General features: G+C 36.6%; 1 protein-coding gene across 1 annotated transcript in view; it reads right to left on the reverse strand.

The window, feature by feature from the left end:
- The window catches only part of LOC136386841 (dmX-like protein 1), a 114940-nt gene that overhangs the window by 18456 nt on the left and 78874 nt on the right, over window positions 1-17610 (reverse strand). Inside the window, 1 exon segment of the mRNA XM_066357968.1 lies at window positions 4030-4303. The gene's annotated coding sequence lies outside the window, so the exon portion shown is untranslated.

Genomic DNA, 17610 nt, shown 5'->3' on the forward strand with positions numbered 1-17610 from the left:
GAAATAAACTTCCATCTGTGGTCTTTCGAATCCATTACTCACTACAGCCACAAAGCCTCAGATGGACCTAGAGCTGCTCATTCCGAGAGCCTCACACCATCCTCTGCACTCTAAGTCTAACCACCTCACAGGGAGAACAGGTCCCACTCCTGCACTACTCACATGTGCTGTCACACCACTCACAAATATGCACACACTCATTCACCATCCTTTTTACCAAATCAAACCACTCTTGAGATATATCCAAGAATATAAACACAATTTCAGTAGAATATATGTTCTATGTTACATCCTCTTTTCCACAAAGTCATACCATGTAATCAACTCAAATAACGCACGCCACACAGGGAATTCGGAACTATCACACACACATGAGCATTCACTCCACATGCTCACACCGGGCCTGGCCAGTTTAACTCCTACTGACATCGAGCACACATCCTATTTTTCTCATGTTTGAAATTTTCTTTCCTAGGATTCCTTCAGATGCCTGTATCCCGGGACTTGGAGCAGTCAGAGATTCCTCCTCTCTGTCCACCTGCTGCCTGTCTACTCCACTCGGTTGATAAGAACAAGCCCTTTATGTCCTCAATGCGTGACACAGAGGAAAGGGTCATGACCATTTACTACATACCTGTCCAAAGGAAAAACGGTGCTAATGTGTTATGGGAAACACAAGAAGGTTTAGTGTGCCCTTCTAAAAATACAAAAATAGAGGAAATGACCTATATTGAAAAGGTCCATAAAAATGTCCCCCTCTCTCACATGTCTCAGAAGAGACACCTAACTGACCACAAGCCCAGCTTAGACACCAGAGCCCAAGGGAAAATGAAGAAGGCTGAGACTCTAGCAGAGCCTTCAGGTCTGGACGAATATCCCAGGGCCAAGACACCTGAGCGGCTGGTGGCCCCGGACCGTGGCTTCAAGTGCATGGCCTGCTGCCGGGTGTTCCCCAGCTTACAGGTCCTGCAGGAGCACGTGGAGTACGGGGTCACTGAGGGCTTCAGCTGCCATGTTTTCCATCGTGCCATGGCCCGTATGAACCGCAAAAAGTGTCAAGAAGAGAACAGGAAACTTAAGAAGGCAACATTAAGATGGCAGAAGGAAAACCATCTTGGATTTAAGACAACCCCTTTCAACTAAACAGACTATTTTTCAGCCCCTGAAAGAGAGAAAGTGAAGTAGGTTAGACTACTGAGGGGCTAAACTTTTTTTTAGCAGCCACAGCACCCACCCTTTTTATGCATATCTACCACCTGCTCTACTGCCATAGCACAATATGAGCTGACAACCCCTTTTCATACTATCCACCACCTTCCTGAGGCAGAAGTCAGGTCATAGCCCCTGAAGGAGAGGAAGCAAACCTCTTTAAACTCTACTGAGGGGCTGTACTTTTTTTAGCAGCCATAGCACCCACCCTCTTTATGTATATCTAGCACCACCATCTCTAGTGATGTATCACTAATATGAGCAGACAACCCTTTTTCATACTATCCACTTTCCTGAGGGAGAAGGCAGGTCACAGCCCCTGAAACGTAGATCATACAGAATTTAAATAATACAGATTGTAATTCTCCTTTCCTGTCCTCACCCTCACATTTTCCTAAAAGTGATCTTTGTTAACAACCTTGCATATTTTTCTATATAGTTGTCTTTAAGAAACACATGCCTTTCCCCTAGCTCCCTAGAACATCCTCCCCCACATAGTAGGACTGGAGGACAAACATTCTTATTATTGAGAGAGGAGCAGGGACGAAAGGAAAAGCAACTATGATCTACAGGAAAGGATGGCACACAAAATGCATGCTCATGACAATCTCCCATGAATCTATCTACACAGAGGTCCACAATGCCACAGTGAAGTTCAAAGCTTAATAACTATAGAAGGGTAAAAGCTACCAACTTTTTAAAAACAAAATTTGCATGTTTGCCTCTCATTTACACTTTTTTAACTTTGTAAATTTCCAAAGACACATTTTAATTTTTGCCACTCTGGCATCTTCAGACTCAGAAAAAAATAAAAATTAAAAAAGTATTATTTATACTTCACAAAACCATACAGGAGAAATGAAATCAAAATAGTTCCACTTTTAAATTATGCTCTCTATAATTTATAGCATTTACACTCTTAAAATGATTAAAGTGTACATCTTCACTAGCATTGTGGACACCTGGATGTATATACATTTAGGTTACCTTGAAACCAATCACGTTGTGCTCCATCCCTCCCCATAGATACATGTATGTGTGAAAATACATATAAATGTGCCAGTGTGCACAACTTGAAGAAGTGAACAGGTGGATTATACTAGCTGTCCGTTTTACCTCACTAGTATTTTTACACCTTCCATTGAACAGCGGCTCCGATTTTGAGCCAAATATGTGGGCAAGTCACAAAGACTAGCCAGGTAAAATCATTACTTCACAAATTGGCTTTCATGATCGACCTGGGGGTAAATATCTATCCATGTTCGACCAATCTATATCAATAGCTTGGGAAATTAAAACAGAAGAGACAGAGACGCTGGAGGTAGTGGCCAGTTATCCTTTGTCTGCAACTCAAATTGGGTGTATTCACTGATGAATCCTTTTTATGTTTTGTTTTGATTTGAAAGACCTGGCTGTTTTAAATGTGACTGTAGTCCACAAAACTCTGCACTCACACTTGAATAAATTTTTGATTTCTCTTTCATTAGCCTGAGTCATTTACTGTTGTTTTTAACATGATGTGCCTTCATTGATGCAAATTAGCTTCAATGTGATCATTTATTCCATTTTAATAGTTGGAATGATCTAATCTAGAAAGGAGTAACATTATATTCCTCTAACTTGATATTGAAACATAAGGGATATACTCACACTCAATTTCCTTGATTAACTAGGATGGGGCATTTAAAATGTTTGGGTCTGTAAACCAAATGACTTCAAAACAAAATCAAGTTCCATAGAGTAGACATGGGTTTAGATTCCTTACTGCTACTTAGCAGCGTTATCTACTTTCTGAATCAACACATCTCATCTTGAACATAGAGGCCATAATACCTGAAATAATACTAAGTGTGAGGGTAAGAAGGCACAAGTAAAAGCATCTAATAGAGGGTCTAGAATAGTTATAGGAAACTTTTCTTTCATTCATTTTTGAGATTTTTTAAAACCTTTGATTATTGGTTTGAATGTGATGTATCTAGGTAGGTTTTACTTTCAGTTTATATAACTTGAGATTTGTTGAGATTTAAATTTTTAAAAATTTTTTGAAATATCATAAACTCACAAGACATGGGAGAAATAGTCCAGAGACATCCCAGGTCCCCATCACCCAGCTTCTCCCAGCGTTAAGAACAGTAGTATCACCTCCAGGACACTGACAGGAACACTGCACTAAACCTGAGGGCAGACCCTACTCAGATTTACTATTTTTTCATGTATACATTCCTGTAGGACTTTATGTATGATTAGGGCATTTTATCACTTGTATAGATTTGTATTGTCATCATTACAAACAAGACACAGAGACTCTGTCTCCTCAGCAGTTTTCTGTCGCCTTTATCGTCATATCCATCCTCCCTTTCTAACACCTGGCATGTCTGCTTTCGTGAATTGTCTACAAAACAACAAAGAAATAGCTTTACTCATATCAGAGATGAAGGTTAATTTCCTTAGTGTACAAAAAGGTCCATGGAAATAATACCTAAAAAAAACAAAAACAAAGAAAAAAAACTAAGAAAATAAACAACCTGGAACAGTTTCACTTAAAAAATACAAATAATTGGCCTGACCTGTGGTGACGCAGTGGATAAAGCGTTGACCTGCACCACTGAGGTCGCCGGTTTGAAACCCTGGGCTTGCCTGGTCAAGGCACATATGGGAGTTGATGCTTCCAGCTCCTCCCCCCGTCTCTCTCTCCTCTCTCTCTCTCTCTCTCTCTCTCTCTCTCTCTGTGTGTGTCTCTCTCTCTCCCTCTCTCTCTCCTCTCTAAAATGAATAAATAAAATAAAATAAAATAAATTATAAAACAAATAATTTACTAACCGCCAGTGGTATAGTACATAGAGCATTGACCTGGGATACTGAGGACCCAGGCTTTAATCCTAGAGGTCGTAGGCTTGATTGCAGTCTCAACCAGCTTTAGCGCAGTCATCAACGTGAGTGTATGTTCATAGACATGATCCAGTGGTCATAGAGTCAACCCCATCCAGTCATGTATGTAAAGCAATCAATTAACAACTAACGTGACGCCACTCCGAGTTGATGCTTCTCATCTCTCTCCCTTACTGTAGGTCTGTCTGTCTCTGTCTCTCTCTCACTAAAAAACAAAACAAACAAAAAATACCCAAATAACCTTCATTATAATTAAAGGTACATAAAATCACTCTTTAAAGTTACAATAATGTTTTTATCTATTGTGTATAAAATTATGCAGGAAAATAAAAACATTATTTATTATTGATGAAAATATAAAAATTTTAAATACACATACACTTTACTTACTTTTACTTATAAAGCTATATTTTATATTTCAATACATATAGATATATACAGATACACACTAAATTATGTTCATTGTGTCATTTCACAAAAAAAATTTTATTACAAATCATCGCAACAAGCTAATTATTTTTCATTACATGACTGGGTAAATATATTATCTTTACAGACTGGAATACTAAAAAAGTACTTTAAAAATGAAACAGGTATAGAAAAAACTCCAAATAACTTTTTAAGTGAAAATTATCTTGTATATACTGTATTCCCATGTATGTAAAAATTTTATACAAACCTAGGATCTATCTATCCATCCATTTTTATTTATTCTTTAAAGGCTAGGATCATTGGGTTTTGAATTTTAAAAGGCGCACTATAAATGTGGAGGTTTGGATATCTGATTTTCTGTTTATGTGATTTTAATTAGCCACTGACTCTAGCCTCAATATTTATTAGTTTTCTAACCTTTTGTTGGACTTCTCCCATTAATCATCCTCTCACTGTTGTATCGATGTAATGATAATATGGGCCGACTGAATTGTTTTCCAGGACATTTCTTTAAAGTTGTGAAGGTTAATGTCTAGTTGCCATTCAGATAGAATTTCTCTCCAAATAAAATAACCACATGGGCTCACATAAATCAAAATAGTTTTTATTTTAGCAAAATTAGGTTTGGAATTGAGGGACAGATTTTTATGTTTGTTTGTTTCTTTCTTTCTTTCTTTTGTGACAGAGACAGAGAGAGGGCCAGATAGGGACAGACAGACAGGAAGGGATAGAGATGAGAAGATGAGAAGCATCAATTCTTTGTTGTGGCACCTTAATTGTTCATTGATTGCTTTCTCATATGTGCCTTGACCAGGAGGCTACAGCAGAACAAGTGACCTCTTGCTCAAGCCAGCGAGCTTCAGTTCAAGCTGGTGAGCTGTGCTCAAACTAGATGAGCCCACGCTCAAGCTCAGAGTTTTGAACATGGGTCCTTTGTGTCCCAGTCCGACGCTCTATCCACTGCGCCACCGCCTGGTCAGGCAGAATTTTTATTTATTTATTTATTTATTTATTTATTTATTTATTTATTTATTTATTGTATTTTTCTGAAGCTGGAAACGGGGAGAGACAGTCAGACAGACTCCCGCATGCGCCCGACGGGGATCCACCCGGCACGCCCACCAGGGGCGATGCTCTGCCCCTCCGGGGCGTCGCTCTGCTGCGACCAGAGCCTCTCCAGCGCCTGGGGCAGAGGCCAAGGAGCCATCCCCAGCGCCCGGGCCATCTTTGATCCAATGGAGCCTTGGCTGCAGGAGGGGAAGAGAGAGACAGAGAGGAAGGAGAGGGGGAGGGGTGGAGAAGCAGATGGGCGCTTCTCCTGTGTGCCCTGGCCGGGAATCGAACCCAGGTCCCCCGCACACCAGGCTGACGCTCTACGGCTGAGCCAACCAGCCAGGGCCATTTTTATTTTTTAAATAATAGTAATTAGGCCCTGGCCGGTTGGCTCAGTGGTAGAGCGTCGGCCTGGTGTGCGAAGGACCCGGGTTCGATTCCCGGCCAGGAGAGGAGATAGACTCCTGTATGCACCCTAACTGGGATCCACCCAGCAACCCCTGTCTGTGGCCGATGCTCAAATCAACAAAACTATCCTTAGTGCCTGAGCCTGATGCTCAAACCAACTGAGCCACTGGACTGGTTGCAAGAGGAGAAGAAAAAGAAGGGAGAGAGAGAGGGCAAGAGGAGGAAATGGTCACTTCTCATATGTGTCCTGACCAAGGATTAACCTGGGATTGTCCATATGCCAGGCTGACACTCTATCCACTGAGCAAACCAGCCATGCGCATAAACTTTAAAGTTTATATAAGGAGTCAAAAACCCCAGAATAGCCAACACAGTATTAAAGGAGAAGAGAGATTTGGAGAACTGACATTACCCAACCTCAAGACTTACTCTAATGGTACAGAAATAAAAAAAGCATTGTGGTAATGGCAAAAAAGAAGACAAATAGGTCAATGCAACAGGATTGAAAGACCAGAAAAGAACTGCATGAATACAGTCAACTAAACTTTGACAAAGGAACAAAGGCAATACAATGGAGCAAAAATAGTCTTTTTAACAAATGATTCTGGAACAAATGGGCATACAGATACAAAAATTCTAGACATAATCTTTATACCCTTTATAAAAAATGAACTCAGAATAGATCACAAATCTGAATGTAAAACACAAAGCAATAAAACTTCTAGAAGATAACTTAGAATGAAATCCAGATGACTGCTGGTTTTGGAAATGACTTTTTGATACAACACAAAGGTATAATCAATCAAAGAAAAAATTGATAAGCTGTATTTCATTAAATATTTCTGCTCTATCAAGGACACTTTTAGGAGAATAAAAAAATAAATGACAGATTTGGAGAAAATATTTTCAAAATACACATCTGATAAGGGTCTATAATCCAATTATACAAAGAAGTCTTAAAATTCAACAGTAAGAAAACAGCACAATTTAAAAAATGGGTCTAAGACCTTAACAGACACCTCACCAAACATCATATACACATGAGAAATAAGCATCTGAAAAGATGCTTTACATCAAATGTCATTAGGAGAATGGAAAATAAGTAAGACATCCCAACACTCTTATTGGAATGGTGAGCATAAAGAACACTGACAACACCAAATGCAGACAAGGATGTGGAGTAACAGAAACTCCCATTGATTCCTAGTGAGGATGCAAAAATGACATTCATTTTAGAAGACAGTTTGGTGCTCTCTTATAACACTAAACATCCTCTTATCACATAATCCAGCAACCGTGCTCCTGGAATTCATCCAGAGTAGCTGCAAATTGAGGTCCACATAAAATCTCACACATGGAGATTTTAATCTCAGCTTTATTATAATTGCCCAAACTGAGAAGCAACCAGGATTTCTTTTAGTAGGTGAATAGATAAACTGTGGTTCATTTAAGAAAACAGTATATTTTTTAGTGATAAAGAGAATAAGATATTAAGCCAAGAAGAGACATGAAGAAAATTAAGTGCATCTTACTAAGTGAATAAAGGTAATTTGAAAGGCTACATACTGTATGATCCCAGTTTATGATACTCTGGAAAGGCAAATCTCTGTTATCAGTAAAAAGCTGAGTGATTGCCAGGGGGTGAGGAGAGGGAGGTTTGAATAGGAGGAGCACTGAGGACTCATAGGGCAATGAAGTTATTCTTTGAATGCTATAGTCATGTATATATGTCATTATACGTTTGTCCAAGCCCATGAATTTATAACAGTAAGAGGAATGCTAATGTATATCACGGATTTAAGTGATTACGATTTGTCATTGTAAGCTCATTAACTACAACAATTATACCCCTCTGGTGGTGCATATTGCTATTGAGAAAGGCTGTCTATGTGGAGGCTAGGGCTATATAGAAATCTCTGTACCTTCTGCTCCATTTTTCTGTTTCCAAAAACTGTTCTAAAAATATTATCTATTAAAAATATATATGTGTGTATATATGAATAAATATGTTAGTGAAAATTAATTATTTTTACAGGTATCAATATAACTGTATTACTAACATAATACTGGGTGAAAAAATCCATATAAATTTCAAAACCACAAATAATTACATGATGCTAAAAGTCCTAATATGGTAACTTGGGGGGGTGCCATATTATGTTAACATAAAGGTTTCTAGGGACATTCAGTGTTTGTTCTATTTATTTACCTGAGTGATAGCTGAACTACTGTATTCATATTGTGAAAAGTTACTGCTGTATATACTTATAAATTATGTACTTTTATATGCATATTATAATTTGGCTGAAATGCTAAGATCTTTTATCTTCATATTTTGTTAGAGTTGTATGAAATTTTAAATGACTTAGTTTCAAAAATAGTTCTATTTCCCTTTCTCCTTTCAGTAGAACTCTGTAACTTTCTTATTTGATTGCTTTACCCTTAAATTTTGAGGAGGACTGCTTCTTTTCTTTTTAACTTTTCATAGATCCACTGCTCATAGAAATATAACCAAACCCTTGCAGCTATACTGACAATTATTAATTGAATGTTATTTGTTACTCCTGGACCTTGATATTATAAAGTACATTTATAGAATACAAGGTAAAGAAAATATAAGTAAGTATTCATCTTCCTAAATTTTTTCATTTTATTCTGAGGTATATTTTATTCAACATAAGTGTCTTAAACTTAAAAATTCCATGTAATTTGCATTCATGAGTTTTTTAAATAGTGAAATGGGTCAAGAAAAGAAAAAATGTGATTAGATAATGTTACAAATGATGCTTGCAAATTTGTGGAGAGTGAAGTTTTTAAAATGAAAAATTCCTAAATATTAAGAATCAATGAAAAATATAATCTGATTTGGAATAGTGGGACATTTTAAATACGTTGTTATAAGAAGCAGATCATTCATAGTGAATATAAGTAGACTAGGAAGTGCTGAGTATATATTACAATTTGTTAGGTAAAAAATAAAGCAGAAAATATGTAGCAAAGATAAAGTGATGAAATTATGTGAGGCCTTCTGTCCCATCTACATTGAAGCAAATGACAAAAAAAGCATTTCTAGAAGAATATATAAGAGAAAAAGAAATTTTCCAAGTAAAAATGTAACCAAGTTTAGTCAGTTTTTTGAAAAAAATTTATTTATTAATTTTAGAGAGAAAGGAGAGAGAAAAAAAGACAGAAACATCAATCTGTTCCTATATGTGCCCTTACTGGGAATCAAACTGGCAACTTCTATTAAAAGACACTCTCATTGTTAGAGTCTAACCAACCAAGCTATCTTGTCAAAGCAAGTTAGGTCAGTCTTAAAAAGTACAGTTTTTACCTTCACAGAAAAGATTTTGAGAATTAAATTTACTAACACAGAAAATTGTAAATAACAGGAAAATGATTACCTTACTTATAACATTCTAATATATGTATTTATAAAAACTTTGTACAAGGATTGGAAAATATTGCTTCTCCAGTGGGCTGAAAAATTTGAGCCAAATTGTCAAAGCTTGCAATCAACCCTCTGGGGAGGAACAATCAATATCCCAGCTCCTCCTTGCCAAACTGTAACTCTATTAACAGGATTCAGTTCATAGAAAAAACTGGGTAAGAATGAACACACTTCATTTAATAGTATAAGTTTTGTTTGAATCTAAGCTGACAGCAAGTGTGTCACTAAATCACAGTTTCAACACATTTTTAACTTCCATCACTGATATACAAATCCTCAAGCTCCTCTCCCCTCTACAAAGGAATAAATTGGCTAGTGAGAGATTACCTTTTTTCTAAACAATCCATTATTATGGGCTCTGTTTTGCTAATAAGGTATGTACCATGAAGAATTTGTATCTACCTTTAAAGAGGTTTTTGAAAGGTACTGAATATTATATTCTAGGTATGCTTCCATGTTTTAAAAGCAAAAAAAATAATGTTGAAAATATTTCTTAGAAAATTTCATTTTTTTTATTTCAAATAATCCAAAATCTGCATACAGTATAGGCATTTAGCCATGAAAAATATTTTAAGTTATCTGAAATCACTTGTTAGAGTTTGAAATAAATAATATATAAACATACATATACATGTATTGACATTCTGACTTTAAAAATCTTGGTATGTGATTTTTACTTACATTCGTAGAAGCTACTTTTTATGTTTGTTTCTGTCTTGCAAAAAGATTTTAAGTCTTTTTCTAAGTATTCATGTATGTGTCTGATATGAGTTTTAAGGAACTATTATATTTTTTATCTCTACTTCATGTGAATTCTTATTAACTTCAAAGGGAACTATTTCAAATGTGGAAGATCTAAGTAACTATACGGAGGAAGTGGAAATCACCCTCAGAACTCAGAGAAATGTTAGCTTCTGAAGTTTAATTCTAAAACACAAAAGCTAGTTCATCCAGTTGTGTTATGTCAAAGATAGAAAGAAAAAAAGAATATGCATTACATATATAAATATATACATAGATTCTCTTCCTAGCTACAACTGTTGCATCTACTAGAAGATGCCATTAGAGTATCATGTAGGATTTATCTAACAATAGTACTAACTTGCATCAAATTCTAATAAAAGAGAGTATTTTGTCTGTTGTCAGGCAACCTCCTTGTTCAATCTCTAGGTCCTTTCAAACTGACCCTGTTTAGCTCACACTATTTATTTTAAAAAAAGAAAAAGTTATTGAGAATCTATTCAGTAGTAGGAGACTGCCACAGGGAGGGGGGGGTCCTAAAGCAGTATTAATTGGATGAGTGAATGCATGAACAAATGTATGAAGGAAGAAAAAGTTTTATATTTGGGGTGTGCTACTAGAGATTAAATAAATTAAGCATCCAGAGATCTAACCACGCAGAGATTCCAGTCTGGTAGATTGGATGAAGAAAAAAGGTTTGAGGAAGTTCAGAGAAGACAGCTCACTTCCAGCTCTGGGGTTCAGAGAAAACTTCAAGAAGATGGGGAATTGAAGATTAACACTGCTGGGGAGAAGATTCAGGCTGGGTGGAAGGACAGTAAATAAAATTGGGTGCATTGAGAAGAGCATGAGTGAAACCAGGGAAGTCAGGGAGAACAGGAAACAGCAAACAAATAATTCAGTTAAAACCAGAACACAGGTTAGCATGAGAATCAAGGGTAAATAAAATGAAGGTAAATATTTATCTACAGATAAATAAGGTTATGTCTTACACATCAAACCAATGTGTGGAATTTTATACTGTAGTCAACAGAGAACCACTAAAATTGGAGGGTAAGGAACAGATGGAGAGTGGTTGACATAATAAGCTTCCACTGCTATGAGCTTTCTATTTTAAGTAGGATGTATTTTAACATTGTAATATTTATTCGTGAACTATAGCAATTAATTTTAATAAAAGGCTTCTCTCAATTTGCTGCCATTTCACCTCAAGAGGCAAGGTGAAGAAAAAGAAAATAACTTAAAGTTAATCAGTTCTGAGACATTGGATAAACTCATTCTGCACTCCAAAATAAAATTTTGTAAAAGAGAGGATTAGGCTCAAGAACTCTTAGGTTTCTTTCAATACTAATATATTCAGTTTATAAAATCCTATTATGTTTAGCCCATTCTCTGAAAAGACACTGTTGCTTTGACTCTGACATTTGTTGAAAGTGACTGTAGAACTTCTGGGACTAGTCTTAAAACACTCCAAGGTTAACTGGAAACTTTAGGTTCCTTATTTTTGTATTCTATTCAGTTTGAACTAATGAAGTTTTTACTTAAATGGTGTATCATAGAACTCTGCTTAGGATCAGGTAGTTTCAGTCAATACACAAATTTCTCAGCATTGAATGGGTCACAATTTTATTATATTCCACCAGCATAATAATGAAATATACATGAAAACCTAAGGTATTCAAAACAAAAATTTATAAGACTATATATACATGTCCTGTCTCTGCATGCTTTCACCTACACAAAGAGTTTTGTTTATGGTATTATAAGAATTTCACAATAAATTATTTTCTCTATAGCTTTTACTGGCAAAAAATAAAACTAAAGTAATATATGATATAAGAACCCTTTCTTGATTGAAAGTGATAAACTGAAAATATTTAAGAAATGGTCTTACCCACTTATTTAGTTTTCAGAAATTAGGAGTTATTTTTAATTTCCCTTAATGCCTGCATACATTGTATTATTTGACACTGAATTTCTCATAGCAGGTTACAATAGGCTTTCCAATTAAGTTGTAGACAAGAGGGTCCTTCACAAAACACTTAATTTCAACTATTTTAGTAAATCCACACATCAGTTTATAGAACTGCTTCTTAACTAAGAAAAATACACATGACCTGAATCTTTTGGGCAATTCATTAAACTGTCACTTCTCTACAGTTCTTTTTTATCCCTAATCTCTAATAGAGTCATCTTTATTACTGAGGAGTTTTTACAAGTGAAGAGGCCAGTGTCCTTTGTTTCACCTACCACCTTAAGTGAGAAAGTATTGTCGGTGCTATTTGGATATCTGAGTTTCAATACAGAACACTACATTCTACATTTTTATCTTAATTTCCTGTTTCCAAACAGAATGATTGAAATGTCTTCTGACTATAGACCTCAGTGAAAAGACTAGCCCATTTCATGTTATTTCCCTCTAATGCCATACACATGGAGGTATACTAAGCAAAATCCCTTAACCTCTGTGGTCCTGTATTTTTTAAACTGCAAAATGGACACAATAAACTTGACTTGACTCCAAGGATACAACCTATGGAACTCAGTAATTTATTATAATTCATTAAAATGCACTTCCAAAATAGAACATACCACCAAAATGCAAAATATTATTAAATATTCAGAGTGAGTTTTTTTCTCTGAATTTATATCGTGGTGCTCAAATGAATATCAATAATGTGAACTCTGTGGGAAACAATTTCAATTATTCATGGGAGTAACGTCTATAATGCGTTGTTGGTGGATATGCTATGCAACCTATTTTAACTTATTCACTATGATAGTTTCTGACAAAAATTCCCTCTCTGGGTAATGTGAAATGAAATGCTTTAGGCAGCTATTTCTTTTAACAACTCTTCATCTGATATACAATTTTATAGGAAAGTTTCTGCAATCTGTTTCAAACTTTTTGTCTTCAGGGAGGCCAATTCACCTGCATCAAACTTTTGTATCCTCAAATGAATGAGAAAGGCTGGAAGACGAGAGGGCTGTGCTAAGAAGGAAAAAGAAAGCGACATAAATCAAGAGAGATAACAGGAAGGAAGATGGCAGCGGAGTAGGCGGACGCACAGACGCCCAGCTCTCACCACCAAACTGGAATACAAATCAATAAGGAAAAATCAGCATGAAAAACCAACTCTGAACTGCAAGAACAGCTCTCAAAAACCAAGGAGCAAAGAAGAAGCCACAATCCTGGTAGGGAGCGCCTGAATCTCCTTTGCTTACAGGAATGGAGCGGGGGGTGGGGGGAGCAGTGAGGCTGAGAGCCCAGAGAGGATCTCACATAGGGAAAAGAGCAGAAACTACTGCTCACAGCCACTTACCTGGCGACCAGGCAGGTGTGTTGAAAGACCAGCTTATCTCCCAAGTGGAAAGGACAGGGAGAGGGACAGACTGTGAGGGGCTAAGGAATGCAGGAAAGGAACTAAAAAAGCTGACTCATCCGTGCTGGAGGCGGCCATAGCTGGGGGAGGGACTGAACCTTTCAAAAAACAGAGCTGAATTGCTTCCGGATCAGAGATCTCCGGACATCTATCCAGCTCCAATCAGCACAAAAAGACACAGCTGAAAACAAGAAGTGGGGAGGAGGGGCAGTAACTCAGGTCTCCATGGAGATCTGAGATACACCTCCCCCTACTGAAACTGAGAAAACATCCTGCCCCCAGTGAGATTAGCTGGCTAAAAAGGCCTTCAGAGTCTCAGGTTACACCCACCACATTCCTGGATACAGTTTCAAGGAAGCCCCTTGCTGAGATCAGTAAAAAGACTATTACCTGTTAAGAAAACAAACAAATCAAGACTTCAGAGCTGCCCAAATCCGAAAGTGGATTACAGATAACAGCTGATACCAACCCAAGAAGACCTAGAAATAACTGAAAACTGGAGGCAGACAACACCAAGCCTAGACTCAAACAACTCTACAAATAAAAATCCCAAAAACTGACAATGAGAAGACAAAGAAGTGCAATCCAAATGAAACCACAAGAGACACCTTCAAAAGATGAACTGAGTGATATGGAAATAATCAAACTTCCAGATGCGGAGTTCAAAATAATGATTGTAAGGATGCTTAGGGATCATAGAACAACAATGGATGGTCACTACGAACACTTAAATAAAGAAATAGCAAGTATAAAAAAGAATCAGTCGGAGATGACAAATACAATATCAGAAATAAAGACCACAATGGAAGGAATTAAAAACAGGATAGATAGAGCAGAGGATCGAATCAGCGAGTTAGAGGACAACTGGAATGAAGGCATGAAAACAGAGAAGAGAAAAGAGACTCAAAAAGTCAAAGGAAGCCTTTCTATATGCCAACAATGAAACAACTGAGAAGGAACTCAAAAGAATAATCCCCTTCACGATTGCAACAAAAAAAATAAAATACTTAGGAATAAACATAACAAAGAATGTAAAGGACTTATATAATGAAAACTATAAACCATTGTTAAGGGAAATCGAAAAAGATATAATGAGATGGAAGAATATACCTTGTTCTTGGCTAGGAAGAATAAATATAATCAAGATGGCTATATTACCCAAAGCAATATACAAATTTAATGCAATTCCCATCAAACTTCCAATGACATTTTTTAAAGAAATAGAGCAAAAAATCATCAGATTTATATGGCACTATAAAAAACCCCGAATAGCCAAAGCAATCCTAAAGAAAAAGAATGAAGCTGGGGGCATTTCAATACCTGACTTCAAACTCTATTATAGGGCCACGACAATCAAAACAGCATGGTATTGGCAGAAAAATAGACACTCAGACCAATGGAACAGAATAGAAAGTCCAGAAATAAAACCACATATATATAGTCAAATAATTTTTGATAAAGGGGCCAACAACACACAATGGAGAAAAGAAAGCCTCTTCAATAAATGGTGCTGGGAAAACTGGAAAGCCACATGCAAAAGAATGAAACTGGACTACAGTCTCTCCCCCTGTACAAAAATTAACTCAAAATGGATCAAAGATCTAAACATAAGACCTGAAACAATTAAGTACATAGAAGAAGACATAGGTACTCAACTCAGGGACCTGGGTTTTAAAGAGCATTTTATGAATTTGACTCCAATGGCAAGAGAAGTGAAGGCAAAAATTAATGAACGGGACTACATCAGACTAAGAAGTTTTTGCTCAGCAAGAGAAACTGATAACAAAATAAACAGAAAGCCAACTAAATGGGAAACGATTTTTTCAAACAACAGCTCAGATAAGGGCCTAATATCCAAAATATACAAAGAACTCATAAAACTCAACAACAAACAAACAAACAATCCAATAAAAAAATGGGAAGAGGATATGAATAGACACTTCTCCCAGGAAGAAATACAAATGGCCAACAGATATATGAAAAGATGCTCATCTTCTTTAGCTATTAGAGAAATGCAAATCAAAACGGCAATGAGATACCACCTCACACCTGTTCGATTAGCTGTTATTAGCAAGTCAGGTAATAGCAAATGTTGGAGAGGCTGTGGAGAAAAAGGAACCCTCATACACTGTTGGTGGGAATGTAAAGTAGTACAACCATTATGGAAGAAAGTATGGTGGTTCCTTAAAAAACTGAAAATAGAACTACCTTATGACCCAGCAATCCCTCTACTGGGTATATATCCCAAAAACTCAGAAACATTGATACGTAAAGACACATGCAGCCCCATGTTTATTGCAGCATTGTTCACAGTGGCCAGGACATGGAAACAACCAAAAAGCCCATCAATAGATGACTGGATAAAGAAGATGTGGCACATATACACTATGGAATACTACTCAGCCATAAGAAATGATGACATCGGAACATTTACAGCAAAATGGTGGGATCTTGATTACATGATACGAAGCGAAATAAGTAAATCAGAAAAAAACAGGAACTGTATTATTCCATACGTAGGTGGGACATAATAGTGAAACTAAGAGACATTGATAAGAGTGTGGTGGTTACGGGGGGGAGGGGGGAATGGGAGAGGGATAGGTGGTGGGGAGGGGCACAAAGAAAACAAGATAGAAGGTGACAGAGGACAATCTGACTTTGGGTGGTGGGTATGCAACATAATTGAACGACAAGATAACCTGGACTTGTTATCTTTGAATATATGTATACTGATTTATTGATGTCACCCCATTAAAAAAATAAAATTATTAAAAAAAAAAAAGTCAAAGGAAACCCTTAGAGAGCTCTGTGACAACATGAAGAGAAATAACATCCGCATCATAGGGGTTCCTGAAGAAGAAGAAAAGGAACAAGGAATAGAGATGTTGTTCAATCATATCATAGCTGAAAACTTCCCTAAATTAATGCAAGAGAAACTCTCACAAATCCAAGAAGCACAGAGGACTCCATTAAAGAAAAGCCCAAAGAAACCTACACCAAGACACATCATAATTAAAATACCAAAGCTAAGCGATAAAGAGAAAATATTAAAAGCTGCAAGAGAAAAAAAAGTTATCACCTACAAAGGAGCCCCCATAAGGATGACATCTGACTTCTCAACAGAAACACTTGAGGCCAGAAGGGAATGGCAAGAAATATTCAAAGTAATGCAGAACAAGAACCTACAACCAAGACTACTTTATCCAGCAAGGCTATTGTTTAAAATCGAAGGAGAAATAAAAAGCTTCCCAGACAAAAAACAACTCAAGGAATTCATTACAACCAAACCAATGCTGCAGGAAATGTTAAGGGGCCTGGTGTAAACAGATCAAAGTGGGAAAAGAATACAGCAAAAAAAGGAATATACCTTTAAAGAAGAAAATGGCAATAAACAACTACATATCAATAATAACCTTAAATGTAAATGGATTAAATGATCCAATCAAAAGACATAGGGTAGCTGCGTGGATAAGAAAACAGGACCCATACATATGTTGTCTACAAGAGACACACCTTAGAACAAAAGACACACATAGATTGAAGGTAAAAGGATAGAAAAAAATGTTTCATGCAAACGGAAGTGAAAAGCAGGGGTAGCAATACTTAGACAAATTGGACTTTAAAACAAAGGATATAGTAAGAGATAAAGAAGGCCACTACATAATGATAAAGGGAGTAATCCAACAGGAAGATATAACTATTATAAATATCTAAGAACCTAATATAGGAGCACCCAAATATATAAAGCAGACTTTGATGGATTTAAAGGGCGAGATCAACAGCAATACTATAATAGTAGGGGATTTCAATACCCCACTAACATCACTAGATAGATCCTCAAGAAAGAAAATTAACAAAGAAACAGCAGACTTATTGGAAACACTAGATCAACTCGATTTAATAGATATCTTCAGAACCTTTCACCCTAAAGCAGCAGAATATACATTCTTTTCAAGTGCTCATGGTACATTCTCTAGGATAGACCACATATTAGGGCACAAAAGTGTTCTCAACAAATTTAAAAAGACTGAAATCATATCAAGC

The sequence above is a fragment of the Saccopteryx leptura genome, unplaced genomic scaffold, assembly GCF_036850995.1.
Source record: "Saccopteryx leptura isolate mSacLep1 unplaced genomic scaffold, mSacLep1_pri_phased_curated manual_scaffold_16, whole genome shotgun sequence".
Lineage (NCBI taxonomy): Eukaryota > Metazoa > Chordata > Mammalia > Chiroptera > Emballonuridae > Saccopteryx > Saccopteryx leptura.